The sequence below is a fragment of the Diceros bicornis genome, chromosome 21, assembly GCF_020826845.1.
Source record: "Diceros bicornis minor isolate mBicDic1 chromosome 21, mDicBic1.mat.cur, whole genome shotgun sequence".
Taxonomy (NCBI): domain Eukaryota; kingdom Metazoa; phylum Chordata; class Mammalia; order Perissodactyla; family Rhinocerotidae; genus Diceros; species Diceros bicornis.
This window is the reverse complement of record NC_080760.1, coordinates 40,592,322-40,606,823: the sequence shown is the minus strand read 5'-3', so window position 1 is coordinate 40,606,823 and position 14,502 is coordinate 40,592,322. Positions and strand designations below refer to the sequence as shown.

The 14,502-nt window shown below is 40.8% G+C and overlaps 1 protein-coding gene across 1 annotated transcript in view; it reads right to left on the bottom strand.

The window, feature by feature from the left end:
- The window catches only part of NSMCE2 (NSE2 (MMS21) homolog, SMC5-SMC6 complex SUMO ligase), a 228,433-nt gene that overhangs the window by 21,185 nt on the left and 192,746 nt on the right, over positions 1-14,502 (bottom strand). The window lies entirely within an intron of this gene.

Sequence of the window (14,502 nt, the reverse complement as noted above, 5' to 3'; positions counted from 1 at the left end):
CTTCCTTCGCTAAAAATTTTCTTTAGACAAAAGGAAAGCATGGTGAGGCAACTGGTTAGGCGACTGGGGAAGCCTCTGTCTCACTCTGAGGCCCTCAACCACAAGCCCCGAGGGAATAGTGAGCAGGGAATTCAGGAGCGAATAAAGGAGGCAGGCTAAAAATACACGAAAGGAGAACATCAAGGAGGTAGAGAAATTATGTGGGGGAGGTAATTAGCACACTAATTATAGGGGGTCATAATTAGGACCAATGGAATGAAATTAAGAAAAGGAAAATTTTAACCGTCAGGAAAAATTTTGTTGGGCCCGCTGCGAGGGAGAGATGAGTTTCTCATAATCTTCACACAGAATGAAGGCCATTCATCTTAACAGAGTTGGTTCAAAATGAGCTAGAAATTATTTAAAGGGGATTTTATTTTTGTTACCCAAAGTAGACTAGGTTACTTGATGACACACAGAGGCCTTTTGTATCTAATTTTATCATTCTGTTCTCTATTCTAAATTAAATTATAAAACAGCTAATGATAAAAGAGCCTATGACTATTTCATTCCAAAAATATGATTCAGTATCTAAGATCAAAACCAGCAAAGTGAGAACAAGTAAAAAGAATGAAATATAGTCAAACGTGCTTCAGTTTACAACAGATTTATAGATGAGAGCCAACCAAACAGGAATGCTAAAAATAGGACTTGCTTTTCAGAACTAAGTCAGTTACTTTATTTTTCAGAATTAATACAAAGATGGCAATTAAACTTAATTAATCATTGTCAGTCAACAGTAAAGAGCATTAGCTTCAAATTTTAACCTAGTTTCATAATGACTGTCTAGTAGCATTTTCACAGCTGTTGGATAATTGAAACTTGTAGCCCTAAGTATCGTTAAACTTCATGTTGTATTAAAAGACTACAGTGCTGGAGGCTTATGGTTTCCTAGGATCAGGAATAAAATTAAAAAAAAATTTTTTCTCTTCCTCATTTAAGAGCCCAAGGTATGATTCAGGCAACTTTCATTTAGTGAATGTCTGCTGACAACCACTGTTTCCTAGGCATAGAGGATGCAAGGCCCAGAGGCTGAAATAGACAAGTATACCCATGACTACAGCCTAGCGTGCTGAGCATCAGGGTAGACATGAGTTTAGGGTCCATGGGAGCTCACAGGGAGGCTTCTAAGCATGACTGCAGGAGGGACAGTGACACTGGGAGGAATCTTGAAGGAAAAGGAGGTAAGATGAGCAAAGGCAAAAATGTGAGAGAAAGCATGCTGGCCACTCCATCATTCTCAGCAGAGGGCTTTAAGAGCAGCAACTTCAATGATATGTACAAATAGCCAATTACGTACATTACAATAAATTAAGCAATAAAAGCATTTTAAAGTCAGGTTTTCTGATATTACTTGATATTTTCCCAGTACCATTATTATTTAAGTGCCTCCTAAAATGTAAGCGACACAGGAGCTTGTCTGCTTGCTTCCTTTTCCACCCACCCACCCACCCACACCATTCACTGAGGGTCTGTCATGCTTGATGGGTTCTGTGCACACCAAGTTCAGTAAGGCAGAGCAGAGCCCCCACCGGAAGGACTCACTGTCTAGTGCTGGCACCGAAAGCGCCATTAAAATACAGTGGGATAAGTTCTATGAGCTTCAGCAGTGGACTCCAGAGGAGAAAGGCCGTTCCAAGCAGCGTGGGGAGCTCCTGCTAGGCCCACAGGCAAGAGCGACCCAGATGCACTTGGAGAACTCTAAGTGTTTGGCTCAGGGATGCTGGTGGGGGAGGGAGCTGGCAGTGGACGGGACACAAGGCAGAACTGGATGACACCAGATACCGCTAAGCAGTGACCCTTCCATAGCAGCAAGGTGTCAGGGCACTTGTTAAAATTTATCCTCTCCATATGTGAATTATAAACATATAACATTTTTGAAAAGATTTCTCAGGATAAGTCATATCTTGTGATGAGGCATTCTGTGCTCTCCCCACTTGTCTGCTCATCGTTGCCCTTCATGTTAACTGTACATTCATGGCTAGAGCTATAAAGAAGTTTTCAGAGACTCCTTTAAAAACCTTTGGTCTGATTTCAGATCCTAAGATGTCTTAAGCACTGTGATGGTCCGATTCAGTTCTTATCAAAAAACCTTTTCCATAAACATTCAATTTCATCATACATACTATATTTATTACTCCTGTAGTAAATTTCACTTAAAATCCTACTACTGAAAACAGGCACTGTATTTTGAAAGGACAGACAGCCTGCAGGCAGATTTAAAAGTAAAGTTTACAACACTCAGGATTTTAAAATGCAGGCTTTCATCTTGTACAATGTTAACTATATAACTGCTAAAAGAAAAATCATTTCTTTTCTTCTCTGTATTGCTTCTGAGGTTCTGATGAAACGTTGGCTGCCATTGCTAACGAAATTCAGAAATGGACCATTGGTTTTTTACTCCGCTTGGGAATTTTGGTGCAATATATGTCTGCACACTGCTGTCAGAACAAGCAAGCTGTGTTATTCCTAAGTGCAAAAGGAACAGGGCTTTTCAAAAGAGAAGTGAGAAGACAATTCAAGCAAAGGCGACTTTCGGAAAACTGGTAGGAAGAAACTTTTGTCTTCTGTTGATCTGATTGTATGAGAAATATTTTCAAGAGCTTTCATCTAAAGGCAGTTTTTTTCCAACCAATTTTTAGAGTTGAAAAACACAGTGCCTTCAAGTCAACTGTTTGCCAGTCAGAAGAAAACAGTCCTTTGGTGGAAAGTGCACCGTAATGATGAAGTTCCCAGCTCTGCCACCAGTCAGCTATGTGACCTGGGAGTTGGAGCCACTTACACTTTCCTTCTTGACCTTGTTCTTTCTCCAACCCAAGAAAAAAGGGATGAGAATAGGAAGGAGGGTGGACTCTATAGTCTCAAAAACCCATTCCAGTTTGAAATCCTTTATCCTTAACAATCATTGAAATTTTACCCTGAGAAGAATCAGACTATCTTAAAAACAAACAAGCAAAGAAACGTTTTCATGAATACTTAAGTAGCCAACTCAAACGACTCCTCATGCTGATCTCAAGGCAAACTTGTTGTCTTCAAGAGTCAACCTATTTGCAAACCAAACTTGCACAACATCCTAATTTATGTTACAGAAATAAATGGCTCTTAGTAACCTAGCAAATAAAATTTGGATTTCAAGTGATGAAAACATGTTTCACTATGACCAATATTAAGTAAAAATTGAGCAATAGAGATGGTTACCCAAGTATAGCAGGTAGGTGCAATGTGGTTATTACTAACATTTTGAAAATTGTATTCAGGAAACCTTACAATCACAGCATTATTTTACAAGAGTCAATGGACAACAAAGAATAATTATGTTCAGACCTGTCATATATTTGGAGGGGGAGTAGGGTTGCAAGTTGGCAACAATAACAGAAATTAAATCAGTGGCTGGAATACTTTTTCCCAGTGGATGAAACAGACTTCCTACTGTGCCACAGAGAGCTACCTACTTTTAAAGCAAAACATTCGCCCATTCTTTTCATACTTCAAGTTTACAAAAACTTCACACAGACTAACCCCATTTTTCCAAATTACAATTATTTTTTCAAAGACTTCTACCAATTAGTTGCAATTCATACAAACCCACAAGCTCACAAACATTAAGTAGCCCATCAGTTGTTGAAAAGGGCAAGAAGATCAGACCTGGGGATATTAGTGAACACAGATGGCAAAATCATGTATTAGTTGGTGGAGAGGATTCCCATAGCTTCCAGATGTCTTGCTGGTACGAATGACTATGTTGCCAACAGAATTATCAGTTTGAAAATGTGAAAACCACACACTGGAGCCAGTATTTTTCTTGTAACTATTATTTGAAGATGTACCCACCTGGAAGCCCAACCTATTCCTATGTAGACCAAAATGTGGCTTGCAAAGAATTTTCAGACAAGGAACTCGCATTCCCCAAAAGAGCTAGATGGATGCAGCTAATATTTAATCTTTCATGTTCCAGACAGTAAAATGTCACACAAGGCAAATCAAACTGTGAACCCGACCATGTGAGTTTCCCTGTGGTCAACTTCTCCCATTTTTACTCTGCAACCGTTTCACTCAACAAGACGACCAGCATCCTTATCAATTCTCAGAATCCATTCTGTTTCTCATCATCTTTTCATAGCTTCCAACTCTGCACATAACCAGCATCCCCCTTGCCCCCAGCCCAACTTCTGACTGAGGCAGTGTGGCAGTGTGGCAGGACCAAGGAGTTCAGAGTCAGATCCAGGTGAATCCTGCCTCCCCTAGCTGTCTGATCTCAAGCAAGTCACCACCTCTCAGAGCCTCAGCTTCCTCATCTGTAAAATGGGACAACACTTACCTGGCAGGAGTGTTGTGAGTATTTAACTAAGTACCTAATTTAATCTGAGTAATTGATTATTTAATGTACTCAGCACATAATAAAGCACTCAATAGGTCTTCCCTCCCTTTCCCTTCCCTTGGATTCCAGGACACTGGATATATTTGCTTTTGCCTTCTGCTTCAACTCAGTGTTTCATATCTTCTGCAAAACCCTTTCAATGATTCATTGCTACTGGCACTGGGGTCCTGCCAGGCTTAACTTTCCCTACTCTTCTCCCTCCATTACAAGCTGCTGTGTGATAACATATGGCCTCTCCTGGTTTGTCATTTTCCTAGTCCTGTCTATTCATTTTCTTGTTATAATGTCTCAGTACAGTGCCATATGCACACAGGGCCATAAATGTTGGTTTCAGAGGATCTATCTTACCCAATACCACTATATTATCTGTTTAGATGACACATCAACCTACCTATCCACTTTGAACTTTCCCCTTTGGTCGAGCAATGCCTGGTTCTCAATCTTAAACACTCTAAATCATCAGTAACTTTTATTATATATGACATATGCTTATCTTTCTTCTGTGATCCTTCCTCTTTTCATTCTCACTGGGTCACATCACTGTGTCAATGACCTGCCAAATAATCTCTAGTCATTTTCCACTTGTCCTTTCTTTTTCTTTTTCTTTTTTTTTACTGAGGCAGATTGGCCCTGAGCTAACATCTGTTGCCAATCTTCCTCTTTTTGCTGAGGAAGATTGGCCCTGAGCTAACATCTGTGCCCATCTTCCTCTATTTTGTATGTGGGACGCCACTACAGCATGGCTTGATGAGCGGCACGTAGGTCTGCGCCCGGGATCCGAACTGGCAAACCCTGGGCTGCCCAAGCGGAGCACGCGAACTTAACCACTACACCACCAGGTCGGCCCCAAACCACTTGTACTTTCTTGAGCATAATTCAGACTACTGTAAGAGCTTATGTTGGTTTCCCCCCTGCCAATCCTGTACAATGTCCCCCCATTTTGCTCCTTTCTTTGTTTATAGACAAAAATGGAAAATTTTAGTTACCTCCTGGCTGGCTGTCTATAACTTTCCTTCCAGTATTCTCAGAGAGGCTGCATGGAAGGAGAGAACATGGGCTTAAATATTGTCTCCCTCAGGACCTCTGTGTTTTTGAGCAAGTTACCCAATCTTCCTGAGTGGGTTTTCTCACCTGTAAATGGGAAAACACCACCTGTCTGAGGATAAAAACATTTTAGGTAAAATGCTAAACATGGGGCTTGGCACATGAGAGCTGTCAAGAAATGGGGGCAAAGATTTTTCTTAACTCTTCAGAGCTGCTTCCCACCACCCAGTCACTCCACCACAGTCCTATTACTGGCAGTAATCCTGAGTGTTTGGCCCCCCTTTCAGGGTCCTACCACGACTTCCCTCTGCAGTACAAAACATGCCCAAGAACCTCACCCACTGCTTCAAAACTTCTTTCTAGGTGGCTTCAAGATATTTCAGAACGCTTTTTGGCCCAATCCTTCTCGAACATTCTCTGCCCAACACCCCTATGCCATATCCCAAGTTCTAAAGGCCTCATCTCAAGATGTCCTTGAAGTGCTAACTCCCAACCCAAGCCTTTCCTGATTAAACATAATGGACACTGTTACATTCCAACCATTGGGAAAAACAATTCCACTTCAGCATGGGGAGGTGGGAAGAACACTGGTCGGATCAGGCCACCTGCTCCCAAGTTGCTACGTGACCTGGGCTGAAGCACTTCACTTCTCTAAGCCAGGAAGGGAGACTAGATGTCTCCAAGTTCCTTCTAGGCTGGAAGATTAGATTCTCTGAATCCAGTATACTTGGATCCCTGTCTTCTCTGCCTATCAGCGTTATTCTGTTGCTGTGTGAACAAACTCTAGGTCCCTTAGCCTTAGCGCCCCCATCTCAAGGGCAGAGACCATTATCTGGTTAACTCACTTGGCACAGCCTGGAGCGCTGTGCTACAGACAGGACTTCACACGTGCACGTAGATGACAATCATCAAAGCACCTCCAGTGAAGCACAGACAGCTGCCACTGGGTGACTCAGACCTCTCTGCAAAATGGCTTAATTTAGCACCCTTTCAGTTGAGCACCCTTTCAAACTCTGAGTAAAGATCGAAGTGAACTGAACACACTTTAACTATTTTAACCTCACAATGGCCCTTTAGGGTCAGGAGTTTTTATCTCTATAACACAGATGAGAAAATACAGACACAGACAGCTTCATCTGCTTCTCCCGAGTCAACAGTGAACCCAGAGGCCTGGGGGAGTAGTGGAAAAAACCCTGGATGGACCGGGAGGGGGATCTGAGTTCCAGGCAGGCCTCCGCCATTAACCATGTGTGTGATCTTGGAGGAGGCACTTCTCGGGCCTTATTTTCCTCATCTGGAAAATGGCCTTGAGCAGTGTTTCCTAAGCCTGGCAGGGCATCAGAACCACAAAGAAAATAATATTAGAAACAAATCTAGATTCCCAGGTCCACTCTTGGAGATTCTCATTCTGTAGGTCTGGAGTGGGACCCAGGACACTTTATTTTCTGTATGTGTTTCCCATATGGGAACAGAGGTCACTGGCAGTGATAAATGCCAACAATGCTAGATTCACAGCTTAGTGTTCCATTCACACAACTTTGCCTCTTCCAAGTTCCAAAACCCATTAGCTCATCTTATCCTTCTCCTTCTCTCTTGAGGAGAACTCAAACTGGACTATTTCCAAGCATATTGCTTGGTAGCTTACCACATTCATGAGAACCCAAAGAATTCTGAAATCCAAGGTTGGTTCATAAGACTCACAGGGTCAAGTAAAGAGGTAATCTTGTTCTGACAGAAATTCAAGCTAAAGTGCAGAACTCCTTCCTGAGCAAGCTTCCTGTAACCAACATGGATGCTGAAGAGCAAAAGAGAGGCAGCAGGCTTGCTATAGCAACATGCAAAGTTTCTTTGAAAAAGGAAACTTGTAATATATCTGGATTTGCTTGAGTAAAGACTGGAGATTCAGTGCAAGCCTTATTAACAAGGGAAGAACTAATCTTAGAATCTGTTCACTTTCTAACACGAGTGCTCTTATCTACTGAAGGCTTATTATGTGTGCCAGGCCCTATGCTAAGCATTTTACAGACATTGCCCCATTTCATTGACACAACTCTGATGCAAGTACTATTATTCACATTTTACTGAAAACCGAAATTCAGAGAAGTAGCCAAACCCAGGTATATTTGACTCCATAAACCACACAATATTACAAACATGACCTTAATATCTTTTTATTTTTTATTTTTTTGTGAGGAAGATCAGCCCTGAGCTAACATCCGTGCTAATCCTCCTCATTTTGCTGAGGAAGACTGGCTCTGAGCTAACATCTATTGCCAATCCTCCTTTTTTTCCCCCCAAAGCCCCAGTAGATAGTTGTATGTCACAGTTGCACATCCTTCTAGTTGCTGTATGTGGGACGCGGGCTCAGCATGGCCGGAGAAGCGGTGCGTCGGTGTGCGCCCAGGACCCGAACCCGGGCCACCAGTAGCAGAGCGCATGCACCTAACCACTAAGCCACGGGGCCGGCCCTATGACCTTAATATCTAATGCACCTCAGGTCAAAATGTCTAGAATATCTAACACTGAATAGGAAGGCTCAGCAAATCTGCTAATTTTCTAAGAATCTGTGAATTCGAGACAAAAATACGCCCTATATAGAATTCTCAAATTTGCTTTACTTAGGGGAATTTGGACAAACGGGAAAAGGATAATAAATATAATTTAGAAAATTTGAATCCAACTCCAATTTTTGGTGTTGGTTTGCTTGTGTATATGCCCTCGAAAAGCCAGTTTTCATATCTGACTGTGGTTTCATATCAGCAAAGTGAGGATGATAGAAGGTACTTACATGGCAGGGATGTTGTGAGCATTAAATAGATTGAGTCCACACAGCAGCTTTGATCTCCTTGGAGAAAGGTGCCAAGTAAATGAAATATGGAACTACTATTTGTCCTTGCAAAGGCCGTAGCTGACTGAAGCTTATAAGAAGCACCCTGGAGACCAGACTTCCTCCATTGTTCTCTAAACTTTCCAAATTTTACCCCTACAAACACATTTGTGATTGCAAATAGTGGACTATTCTATCCACTGCAACTTTACTGCTGATTGGAATTTGAACTAGAGTAAGCTTGTTTTAAATTCCTTGCAAAGGGATTTGGGTTCCAAAATAGTGAAGTACCTTCTTACAACATGGTCTGATTTTGAAGGCAGTCCCCCAAACTGTGCTATTATAAAGCATCAATAGAAAAGCATATAAGGGCCGGCCCCGTGGCTTAGCAGTTAGGTGCGTGCGCTCTGCTACTGGCAGCCCGGGTTCGGATCCTGGGCGCGCACCAACGCACCGCTTCTCCGGCCATGCTGAGGCCGAGTCCCACATACAGCAACTAGAAGGATGTGCAACTATGACATATAACTATCTACTGCGGCTTTGGGGAAAAAAATAAAGGAGGAGGATTGGCAATAGATGTTAGCTCAGAGCCGGTCTTCCTCAGCAAAAAGAGGAGGATTAGCATGGATGTTAGCTCAGGGTTGATCTTCCTCACAAAAAAAAAAAAAAGAAAAGAAAAGCATATAAAAAGAACTCGGTTGTTTTCTGTTAAAAAGTAAAGAAGAAAATACGTATTTTTTTTAATTTCAGGAAGAAGAAAATTTATAGTTTTCATCTTTTGCAGGCTGAGTTTTTCTACCCTGTCTGAGGTTACTCTTTCCCATTACACAGCACTTGACATTTACACAGTGTTTTACAATCTGTTTATTATCTAATGTTCACAGGCACCCTATGAGGGAGGGCCTGGGTACTGATAACCATTTTACAGGTGAGGAAACAGTCATAGAAGGCTAATGACTCGTTCGAAATTATGAGAAACCTTTCTTCCTTAATATACGACATTTTACCACCTCTTTCAGAGAGTGTATGCACAAACACAAAAATCTAATGCATAAAGGGAACAGTTTGGGTTTCTCTTTTAGTGGACTCAGGATTACATTAAAACTGAAAGGAACCTGTGGTCGTCTAGTCCACACCCTGTGCTTTACAGACCTAGAGTGCTCAGGCCTCCGACTCGTTAGAACCAGTGTCAAGACGACCACCGCTCATCGGAATCCAAGACCCACAGGTTCCCCACTTCCAACTGTCCCAGATGGGAAACTCTAAAGGGCTAGCTCTAAATTCCATTTTCTTTAGCACCTAGTATACATTCAAGGCTTAAGAAAAGAATGTCATTAGATGTGGAATTAAATCTAGAGTCCTCCAGGTACAAGCTCATCACTTGGTCCCTGAATTCCTCAAATCTTTAGAGTAGATCTGTGTTTCTGAGGCTAGTTTTCCTCCTTGAGGTTTGAGATTACCCAAAGGGCAGTGGAGGAGCTCTCCATACTTCTCCATGGTGAGTCAAAAAGCTAATTCTGTTTTCCCCTAGCAAGAGAGCCGCTTTATTTCCATCCCTCTGAAAGCCACATGCTCCAAATATTTAAAGCTACCCCTTCCCTCTCATTCCTACATCTTCATCCCTCCCGCTTCAGCTTACCCAGTTTGGGCTCTAATTCCCAACCTCACTGGTCCAAAGGGCAGCAGTTCTAGGCAGTGGTGGTTCTTTTGAAGGTGCCTGGAGAGAAGTAGCAATAACAACCATTTTTACTACTAATATCACCACCATCTACACCTACCATCTACTACTACTACCCCTATCATCCACCATTTTATTGAGTGCTCACTATGTTCCAGGCTCTGTGCTAAGCAAATTCTGTCTGAATTAGCCCAATTCACAATGTGTTTCACTGCAACTCTATGAGGCAGGTTACAAATATTATACCCATTTTATAGGCACAGAGAGGTAAACTCGCCCAACATCACACTAATAAGTATGGTCCCAGAGGTCATACTCGTTACCACTCTCTAAACTGTGATGGGGCTCCAAGATGAAAAAGGCCTCCAGGCTCTCAAGGTTTGTGCAGGGGCATCAGAACAAGCTAAACAGGTGTGTTGCTGGAGAACAACATCATCTGGCCACGAGGCTCTCTATAAGCAAAGGCAGATGTGGATTCCAAGTGGAAATCAACAAAAACACCTAACCCGGAATGTAAACAAAGCATAACATTTGTTCAAAAGGAAATGTTCTTGTTACCTAAAAAGAAAGGAAACAGGATATCAAAAAAACAATGGCAATTCAAAGGTTTTGTGGCAGCTTTGAAGAAAGAGCCAAGCTGACATAGGCAGCCCTGCTCACAGCCGAGAGCTCCTGCATGGTGAGCTGCTGCTGTCCCCCAGACTGAATGAACCTGGGGAGCAACAGCAAGACAGCCTCAGGGTTTCAAACACTTCCAAGAACACCTTCATTATTGTCTTAACCTATTAAGAAAAGGTGTCCTGCTGTGGCCTGGGGTCAGCTAGTCTTCCTCTATCTCAGACTTGGCTTCCCAGGTGGGGATGTTACTGAGGTATGAAGGTTACCTTGATGTTGCTGCAACATGACTCAAGACTGGTTTTCTCTGGATCTAAACTCACAGCTCAGTCTTGGGTGAGTATGGACAATGCTCCTCACATTTCTTTGGTCTGTAAACTGTTTGAGGAGACAGGTGCGATGTGGGCAGGAGAGAAGGCACTGAGCTGGGGTCAGGAGATCTGACTTTGGGTCCCACTGAAGCAGTAACCAGACGTTTCCTCATCTATGAGAGGATTGGGACTAGATGACCTGAAATATTTTTTCTAATTATAACATTTTAAGATTATAACTCCCTTGCCACCAAAAAAAAAAAAAAAAAGAAAGAAAAACACCAGAAAATGGAAACCCAGCTGACTAGAGTTAATGGAAAGTCTGACACTGTTTCTGATGAAACACTGATGATGGATATCCTATCACTGATTCATGCCAGAAACCAAACAGTAAAGGCTGAGATTTTGTGCACCAGCCTCTGAATCATATAGAGGATCCTCGAGACCACATTTTGAAAATCCCTGAATTGTGCTCTCACGAGAGAACTACTCATCATCCACCTCTGGCTTGGCAACTAATCAAGTTCCCAAACCAGTAGGACTCGGCGTCCAGATTTTCTCCAATGAAAACATGTGTCAAGATACTCCTTGTGCCGGGCACAAAACCCAGTCCTGGCCCTCACGGCGCTCAGTCGTCTACCCGCGCATAGCTCTTCACAGGCTTTTGCAGACATTTACTTTATTCTCTTTTCACTAGAAGCTGATGTGACAGGCACGGAAATTGATCCTGAAATGGAGAATACAGTTATTGTACGTAGCTCCACCTCACCTTGCACTAATGCGTGATCTTATAAATGATTTAGGAATCTCTTCTAAAAACAGACGCACCCTGGAGGTTTCTGCAATTGGGTTTAGAATATGCTGCTTGCAGACATGATTCTGACAGTTAATTTTAACACAATAACTAAAAAAATGATCAAAAGAATCTGTAGAAAAGGGCCAATGAGGAGTCTTTGGGTGATGTCTGTCTCTTAAAACTGATTGTCCAACTTGGAAAAATGACCAATGCTATTTCCTCAAAAGTTAGCCTCACTAAAGCAAACAGTTTTAAAAAATGTATTTCCTTGTGCTAGAAAACCTCACCCATAATTATGATAGCTCTCAAATATGGCATTCTTGTATTGAGGAGGAGCTCTTTAATTCATACTAATCTCAAAGATTCAAAGAGTTATTTGTTAATCCATTCAGACCCATTTAGAGATATGGAGAATCTTTGTAAACCCATTCATGATAATCCCTATGATAATTAGTTACCTAATACGGTTTTGCCTTTAAATCTCTTAACAATTATATACATATATTTTGTGGTTACTTATACCATAGTAAAGAAATAGGGTCCTTCAGGTCAAACATTCAATCTATAACGCTCCTAAAGAAATCTTACTTTCAACATTGTTTATTTCCTTACATGCTGTGCTCAATATTTGTATGAAAAATACTTCTAACCTTCTTAGTTCTGTATCTGCTCTCTTGTAATATGGCTGTAGCTCTGATATACTACTAAAAAGTTTATTTTCAAGCTCAATTTAAAAGGCTTTTTGAAAAATAATACTTTCTTCAATCTGATCAAGAAATGAGGCATAAAATATTTTAGTTATTGAAGACAAAGCCATAAAATCAATTTCTTAACCCAGAATAATCTTTAAAGTCTCCTATAAAGGTGATATTCTATGATTTAAAAGGATAAAAAACAAATTGGATTATATTTCAATTATATTATATCTTTCAATTGGTAATTATATTCAATTGGCAATTATATTTCAATTGATAATTGCCAATTTTTGGTTTTCTCTTTCTTTCTCTTTTTCTCTTTCTTTTTTAACCAGAGTTTTCTTTTTAAACTTATAAAAGAATAACTGTGCATGCACATGGTTAAAAAAATTCAACAGAAGTGAATAAAATGAGAAGTAAAAGCCTCTCTCCCTTGTCCACAAACCCACAATCCCAATCTTCAGAAATAGCTACTGTTAGGTTTTTGTGTATGCTTCAAGAAATCCCTATACACACGTACATACACACAATGTATGTATCTGTAGACATATACAATATATAAACAGACACATACAAATATATACGCACACACACATATATATATAATGCCTATCTTTCACTCGAAAAGGGATCATGTTAATATATATTGTTTTGCATCTTGTTTTTTACATCTAATAACATATTTGGGGGATCATTTCATATTTGCATATACAGGTTGACTTCATTTTTAAACATAGCTGCTTAATATTCTATTTTATAGATATTTTTATAGGTACCCGGAATTCATTTAATTAATCCTCTAACAATGAACATTTAAGTAGCTTCCTGACCCCCATTTTTACCGAGGTATAATTGACATACAATCAACTATCATTTAAAGTGTAAAATTTGATCAATTTGACGTCTATGCATCTGTGAGACCACCACCACAATCAAGACAGTGAACATATCCATCATCCCCAAAGTCTCCCTGTGCCTGGGTAATCCCTCCCCTCCACACCTTCCCGCTCCCCCTCCCCACCCCTAGGCAACAACTAATCTGTTTTCCGCCACTCTAACTTGCATTGTAAAGAATTTTATATAAATAGAATCATCTAGTATCTGCTGTTTTTTGTCTGGCTCCTTGCTGCATGCATCAATAATTTGTTTCTGCTTTTTTGCTGAGTAGTAGTACATTCTATGGATACACCATAGAATGTTTATCCATTCATCAGTTGATGGACACTTGGATTATTATTTTGAATGATTATAAATAAAGCTGCTATGAACATCTGTGCAGTAGAAGTCTTTGTATGGACATATGCTTCCAATGTTTTTGTATAATACCTAGGAATGGGATGGCTGAGTCATATGGTATATGTTTAACTTTTAAAGAAACAGTTGAATTGCTTTCTGAAGTGCTTGTATCATTTTACATTCCCACCAGCTGTGAAAGAGAATGGGCTACTCTATATCCATGCTACCACTTGGTATGGTCAGTCTTTTTAGTTTTGTTTTTTTTAAATTAGCCATTCTAATAGGTGTATAGTGGTATCTCATGATTTTAATCTACATTTCCATAATGACTAAAGAGGTTGAGGGTCTTACATGTGCTTGTCACCTGTGTATTTTCTTTTAAGTGTCTGTTCACTTCAATATTTTTTTGTCCATTTCAGTATCTTTTCGAAATCTTTTTTCTATTTCTATTGGATTTTTTCTTTTTTTTTTTTTTTGAGCAAGATCAGCCCTGAGCTAACATCCATGCTAATCCTCCTCTTTTTGCTGAGGAAGACCAGCTCTGAGCTAACATCTATTGCCAATCCTCCTCCTTTTTTTTTCCCAAAGCCCCAGTAGATAGTTGTATGTCATAGTTGCACATCCCTCTAGTTGCCGTATGTGGGACGCGGCTTCAGCGTGGCCGGAGAAGCGTTGTGTCGGTGAGGGCCCAGGATCTGAACCCGGGTCGCCAGTAGCAGAGCGCGCGCACTTAACCGCTAAGCCACGGGGCCGGCCCTGGATTGTTTTCTTATTATTAAGTTTTGTGAGTTCTTTTTGCATTCTTTTTAAGTCCTTTATTAGATTTTTGATTTGCAAATAACATTCCCCAGTCTCACTCGTCTTCTCATTCTGCTAAGAATAT